The sequence below is a fragment of the Pteropus alecto genome, unplaced genomic scaffold (assembly GCF_000325575.1).
Source record: "Pteropus alecto unplaced genomic scaffold, ASM32557v1 scaffold94, whole genome shotgun sequence".
NCBI classification, from domain to species: domain Eukaryota; kingdom Metazoa; phylum Chordata; class Mammalia; order Chiroptera; family Pteropodidae; genus Pteropus; species Pteropus alecto.
Window position 1 is genome coordinate 8,476,739 of NW_006437736.1, and position 7,503 is coordinate 8,484,241.

At 37.6% G+C, this 7,503-nt stretch overlaps 1 protein-coding gene across 4 annotated transcripts in view; it reads right to left on the bottom strand.

Annotated features, from left to right (window-relative positions):
* Positions 1-7,447, bottom strand: part of SCYL2 (SCY1 like pseudokinase 2) — a 57,918-nt gene extending 50,471 nt beyond the window's left edge. For 2 of the 4 annotated variants that reach the window (XM_015591559.2, XM_006914566.3), the window contains exon 1: positions 7,236-7,446. The gene's annotated coding sequence lies outside the window, so the exon portion shown is untranslated. Of the gene's footprint in view, positions 1-6,599; positions 6,681-6,874; positions 7,045-7,235 lie in introns of those variants that run through there. The other 2 variants (XM_025048720.1, XM_015591558.2) reach the window with 2 other exon arrangements.
* Between the last annotated feature and the right edge of the window lie 56 nt (positions 7,448-7,503).

Consider the following 7,503-nt stretch of genomic DNA (forward strand, 5'->3'; position numbering starts at 1 on the left):
CAGAGGAGAGGTGAATTTGGGGGGCTGGGAGAATGGGGTGAAGGGTTAAAGAAGTACAAATTTTTAGTAGCTGATGGATGGACATGGGGATGGGGAGCATGGCATAAGGAATGCAATTAGAATGAATACGTTGGCTAGGTGGAGGGTCGGGGGAAAGAGGGAGCACTTGGGGAGGGACCGTTTTACGAACTATATAGATGTCTAACCAATGTACTGTATACTTGAAACTAATTAAAATAAATAAATTAAAAATAAAAATTAAAAAAAATACCTATGGATAGATTTAACAAGATATATAAGACTTATACAATAAAAACAACAAAAAATTGCTGGGGAAAAAAAAGCAAAGACCAATAGATGAAAAGAATTTCATGAACTGGAAAACTCAATATTGTTAAGATGTCAATTTGCCCCATCGATATATAGATTCGATGCAATCCAATCACAATCCCAGAGTCTTTTACAGAAACTGACAAGCTGATCCTAAAATATCACTCTGAGAAGGGGTTCAAAGGCTTCATTTCATTAGATTGTCAAGAGTACAAAAAAGAGGTTTAAAACCTATCACTCTTCAAATCTTCAACTTCCATGTGTATTCTTTTCTAAAACTGATTCACCTGAGAACAAATCTGTGCCCTGCAAATTTTCCTTAACAAACACTTCATCATTTTCTTCCACTTTACCAAAGAAAAATATTTTTCTCAGCCATCTCACTCTTATTATAGGGCATTTACTTGGGTATAAAAAATTTGGGGGATAGGGAGAAGGCAATTCGAGAATATTAATCCTAAGAGAAAGTCCCTTGAGTAAAGCAGAAAAATGTTTGGTAAGAAATACTGAGGGGGATTGTGCTTTATTTCTTCCAGGCCGGATGTTAACAGCAAAACCCATGCCTTATCTATCACAGAATTTACACTTAAGAAACAAGATGGTTGTCACAAGAATGTACAAGAACAAATTTCAACTAATAAGCAAAAACTTCAAGATTTTTATGAAAGTACAACATAATCACAATATACAAATTAGAATCTTTGTAACTATCTAAACACTTGACCAAAAAATTCAGATGCCATCAACTTAAAAACATGCAAAGGAGTACATTGTTTTTCAAAATTATTTAGAGAATACACAAGCAAAAATATTTTGAAGGCCACTAGACTAAAGTAGCATTTAAGGTGGTTTATATCCCAATTTCTCTGTTAATTAAATTATATTTAAGTAAATATCTTTCTTCTATTAAAGATTTGAACTATCTGTAAATAGAAAGAGATTCACTTTTCTTTTTTAATCTAATGCTTCACTTCTGTCAGCAGATAGAAAATGTTGTACTGGCATCATGAAAACATTTATTGCTATGCCAAGTTCTCTATGAACATCTGCTGTGGATTTTGATGGGAAGAAGGGATACAAAAATCCTATTTAAAATCTACATATCCATTTCTCTAACTCTGCCTGAGTAGCCACATATTACATTCCATCCACTTGTTAGACATTCAGAATACAGATGTAAATGGAAACATTTCTGCTCTTTAGGGACTCAGTCCAATAACACTCAGACATGCAAAGATTTACAGCAATTAACGTGGTATGAATGTACCACGCTATGGGAACACAAAAATGGGCTTAAAAATGAATGTTTTTCAGACAGAAAAAATTAAATGGCAGAAAGGATTACTATGTACCAAGACATGGAGGGGGGAAAGACGATGATTTATATGATTGAAAATACAAATAGGTCAATATGAAATCAGGATATTTTCAGAGTTAATATTCAAATTTGAGATGCCTATCCATCATCCAAACGCTCAACACTAGTGTACACAAGGTAGAAATAGACATGGAAATTCATTTGGTGAATCATTTATTTATTGAGTACCCACTATGCATCTGAGAAACTGGGAAGAAAGAAGTAAAGGAAAAATAAGCCATTAAAGATGTTACCATCAAAGGGACTAAAGACAGAAGCAACCCAACCACAGCATTAGCCTACGGTGATAAAATGCTACCGAATACACATGCACAGTGTTACAGGAACAAAAACAGGAACAGATGGAAGAAAGTTGCCTCCAAACAGAAATGCTAGAGATGTCTTTAAAGGTGAGTAGGAGTAAACTAGAGAGTAAATGGCAGAAGTGTAGGAGTAATAGCAAAGCAGTTCATACAAGGGCTGGAGTATAAGGAGGAAATATGGTAAAGGAGACTTAGAAAAGCCAGATCACCAAGGGTAGTAAACAATAAGAAATTAAGCTATAAGCTACAGAAGGGTTTCAGGCATAAGTAAGAGCTCAATCACTCCACTAAGCAGAGTGAATGATATACTAGGGGTGGAAGGAGAGAATAAACTAAGACTAAAAAGAACAATATATTAGTGTCTACAAGGAAGCAATGGAAAGGATACTTGGAAATAGGGACAGAGAAGATAGAGAAGACAATGGTGGGTGCTAAGAGTGTTTTGGGGGTGCTAAGAGTGTTTTGGGGGTGCTAAGAGTGTTTTGGAGGTGCTAGTTACACGGATATTTATCTTATCATTACATATTAAATGTCCTTTTGCAATTTTATGTATTATATATCAAAATTTAAACAAATTTTAAAAGAGCCAGAGGTTGCTGAATTAAGGAAATAGCAGTAAAGAAGGAAAAGAAAGGAAAAGTTAAGAAACAAGTACGAGGTACAACTAACAGAACTTAGTGACTAATTAGATAATGGAAAGGGACAAAACTACTAATCCCAATGAAGTCTCCAATTTCATAGTCTAGGTGGAGGGGAAAACCATTCACCAAGGCAGAACTTATAGGAGACAATTATTTGTTTTGTAGGAGAAAGACATCAATATTGGACATGTTGAATTCGAGTTGCCTTAATAACAAATATGCTAGCCAAAAACTTTTTTAAAAAGTCTCGATTGAAGATCAAAATTTAGGCACCATAAGCTTAAAAGCAGTACAGTAGTTAAGACTGTGAGCTTGAAACAGTCGCCCAAGGAGACTCAAGAAGAATATCACGAGTAACAGAAGTCTAAGGACAGAATGAACTAAATGAGCTTATAAAATAAGACCTGAACTCAAATGAGATTTTGAATTAATAGCAACAGCCTTTGACATGTAAGAAATCTAGAATCCAAATATTTTTTCTTAAAATCATAGCTTTTCAAATTTTCACTTGATTAATGAAGAAATAAGCCTTTATTTCTTTATTTGTCAAAAGACAAAGTTATAAATGACAGAAACATTTATTCGCATAAGACATTTTCCCCTTGTATATCATTTAGTATTCACTTGAAATTCAATCATCTTCCTCTCCTAAATCTCAGCCAAAATAAGATTTGGGAGAGCTTCAGTATGCTTCCAAGATTATAACTTTCTACTATTTGGCTCAGCCATCACTTGGCATTTAGAAGAAACAGTAAGTAAATCTGCTGTAATACTAGATTTTATATGTACCTGACAGAAGGTGGATTAAGTCTTACAGTGCCTGATGGCAGGGAGCTAAAAGTAATTGGCAATTCTTTCAGTTCTTCCTACTCATACTCAGACACAGCAAGAATATAGTAGATAAAACTATATTTATGCTAAAAAAAAAATTTCCTGAATTTTCAAGTAACATAAATGCAAAAAGAATTCTTAATTCACCAAGAATAAAACATTTAAGAACAGAATTAGCTTGTATTTTTATTGGAAATACTGTAATGCAGATTAAAAGGTTACTGTATTATATCTGATAATGAAATTATGTTTAATAACTGTTAGTTTCATGGCAACTAGCAGAGACCAGACTTTCAAAAAGCACAAAATAATAAACATTGACTACAAAGAACACTAATACAAATAAACTCAACACAGTTTTATTCCTTAAAGAGGCACAAGGGTCTGAGATTTTGCCTAAAAGTAAAAGAATACCACTTACATAGTCATTTAAATAGTTAAGTATTCATAAAATTTTGTAATCTGAAATAAGAATTACATTAACAGGACATAAACGCCTTTGGTAAAATGCTTCATAAAATTTGGGGAAAATCTTTATATTTATACTCCTATGTGCAGTGCTTATCTTTTTATGGCTAAAGTAAGATGATCCTGAGATATATTCTTGAAACATATGTTTTGTTTTGTTTTTCCTAGTAAGAGCACTGAGAGATTAGTAGAAATTTTAAAAATACATAATTTTAAAAAAATGGTTAATACTATCCTTTGCTCTATATAGAAGTCATGTTTAATATTATTCAGAAAAACAAGATTATACAAACTGAGTATAATCATTCTCTTTACAACCAGAGAAAGTATCTAATTATATCATTGAGTTAGAACAGATTACTTACAGGAGACGAACCTGATTTAAGAAACAAACATAAAAAACTGAAGAGACTTAGCAATGTACAGTGAAGCACACAACCAATTCAACAAATTATTGGTACCTACTAGGTTGAAGCACTGTGCTAGGTACAGTAGAAGAAACAAAAAGTAAAATATTTAGTTTCCATCACTGTTCTCAAACTGTAGACCGCTGTACAATAAGATTTAAAAAGCAACATGAGAGATTATAAAGCAGCATGTGCTTAAATACCAAATCAGTAATTTGAACAAGATCTGAAGAGAGATTATATCCAACTCTTTGAAGGCACTTCCAGCCCCTGTATGTGGTATAATTTTTACTACAGGAAGTCATTCTTAATATTGCAATTTTAAAAAAAAGTAGCAACAGCACTACAGTGGCTGCATCTCACTATTCAGTTCCTTCAGCTGGAGAAGGAATTATTGTCTAAGACAATGGTTTTCAAACTCCAAGACATTAGTTTTCGAACTCTGGTGAACATTTAAATACATCTAATAACATCTAATGACCGAATAACCTGTGAAACCACATAGATGACTATGTACTACCTCAAACCTTTGGAATCAGAATCCACAATGTGCAGTTAGGGCATTTGTATTTTAAGCAGCTCCCCCAGGTAATTCTGATGCACAGTGTGATAATCAAGTGTTATATGATTCAAAATGCAATCTTCAGTGGCAAGGAAACCTGGATTCAAATATTAGTCCTAATATTTACTAGCACTGTGACCACCAACTAGACTCCCTAACACTATTTCTAACTTTTAAAAACGGGGAAATGCCACTCCCATACCTCAAGTGATTATTCTGAGGATTAAAGACAATTATGCACATAAAATAGTACAATTCTTGGCATATTTAGTAAGTATTCAATGAATTCAATCATCCAACAAACATTTATTAAGCACTTACACAGTAGAAGATGATGAACATCTCATTAATTTAAGTATTAATGAATATGGCAACTCTGCAATGGTGTTATCAGAGCATATAATTAGGGGAATCTATCCTAATTGGGAAAATCTTCCTGAAGTGAGCTGAATGATGAGTAGGCATCAAATGGATGAAAAGGAAGGGAAGTGCATTTCCAGAAAGAGGAAGCTTCTAAACAAAAGCCATGTACCTGAAGCAGAACTGAGTGACTAGAAGAGAAAGAAATGTCAGAAAGCACTGTGGAGATGATGTTGGAAAGGCGATCAGGGGACCCAAACAGCTGTTAAGGATTTTAGTTTCTCTTAAAAACAATGAAAGCCACTGAAAGGTTTTAAACATGGAGACAACTGATTAGATCTGCATTTTTAAAAAGTCACTCTGTCTGGTGTGAAAAAATAATTGTAGGTAGACAGACCATAATTAGGAGGCTAGTGATACTTAAGATGACAGACCATGGTAGCTGGAACTAGAGTTCTAGTCTTGAAGACTTCAGAGATATTCAAGAGGCAAAATCAACAGGACTTCATGAGAGATATGAGGCAAGAGAGAGGAAGCTGTCAAACTTCTACTCCTATGGAAAAGGATGAATGATGCAGCCAGTCACTTGAGTTAAACACAATAAGAGGACCTACTTTTCTTGGGGGGTGGGGGGAAATCATGAATTTCAAACATGTGAGCATGAGTAGTTATTCCCAATTATAGGGTTGGCTTGTACGGAAAAATTCCATTGTGTGAAAGTACAATGTTCCTGTACTTATTTTATTGGTTGTTCGTGGATCTTAAGAGACAAAAGAATAGATTTCTGCATGTGTGGAAAGTGGATCTGCGTAAAATGAAAATCTTAACTTTCTATCAGTTTCCTTTCCTTTACGCAATCCCGCAAAAGCACCTGAGCACAATTTAATATTGTCAAGAATTCTACCTATACTCAGCTGATAAATCATTTTTAAACTTTTAAAAAACTTTATACTAAAGAATAAGACAGGAAGCCAAACGAACAAACAAAAAGGCCTGCAGAGTCCAAAATGTAGTTTCAAGCACCTGACTTTCAAACTATTACCGGCGCATAATTGGGTTTTACAGTGAGACTGTAAAGCTACGTTAATTCTCCAAAGTGGAGAGGCATGAGAACGCGTCTTAGAAAACGTCTTACTCATAAAATCCAATTTGTAAATCAAGCCATCATACAGGTAACTCTTGAATTTGCTCTACTGAAAAACAGCTTGTGATTTTCAACTGTAACTACTGACATAGCGCGTTTAAGTCGCTTGAGTCTGGAGTCTCAGGAAGACTGTTACAGGAGCTGACTTGACAATATTAGTCTCTTTAATTACTAACCATAGACATGCATTCAGTCCGATCCCAAGAAGTTTTTGCAAGCTTTATCGGTGTACACCTTCCTCCATCCTTTCTCTCCGGCTTAGAAAAACAAGAGTGCAGGAGGTACCTAAGGAGTTTTTAGTCTTAACAAAACACCTGCCCCACCCACCTCAAACACAATAACCTTCCGTTCCAGAACTATAGCTGTCAAAAAAGGACGCCGGGCGGTAGGGCCTTGGTAGGTAACCCAGGTTATCAGAGGAGGACCTCAGAACTGAGGGGTGCTGTCTCACCCAGTCCCGGAGTAGTGTCCAGTTTCCCAAAAGGGAACCAAGAGCTCCACCACGGAAACTGGAGGTCCAGAGCCGGGGCTCTCTCTGCGACAGAAGGCTCTGGTCCCGGGTCTCCCGTCACTTAAAGGCCTCTTCCGAGGATTCGGGCCTCTCGGATCCGCTCTCCGGAGCTCGCCGCTCCCCTAAAAAAAAAGCCGCCCACCGCCCCGCCAGCCCGGCCCTCAGCCGCCAGCCCCGGGGGCCTTGGGAGGCCTAGTCCCGCCGCGGGTCCGTCCCCACTCCCTCCTCGCCGGCCTCGGAAGCCCAGGCGGGAGCGCGGCGGGTGAGGGAGGTCACTCGGTGCCCATGGGCGGTCACTTACCTCTTCCCCTCTCCTCCCGGGAGGGGCGGTGCTGGGACTGGTTTTCCCCGCCTCGCCAAAAGCGTCCTGGCTGCTCCTGCTCAGCTTCGGTGCCTGGCGGATACCGCGGGCTTACTCCATAGCCTCCTGCACCCGTGCGGCCTCAGAGGCAGGAGCCGGAGGAGGGAAGGGGGTGGGGAGGGGAGGGACTGGGGAGGAAGAGTACAGGAGGGGGAAGAAGGCAGAAAGACCGGCCGGCCACAGCCAGAAGGCCCTTCCCGCTGCGTCG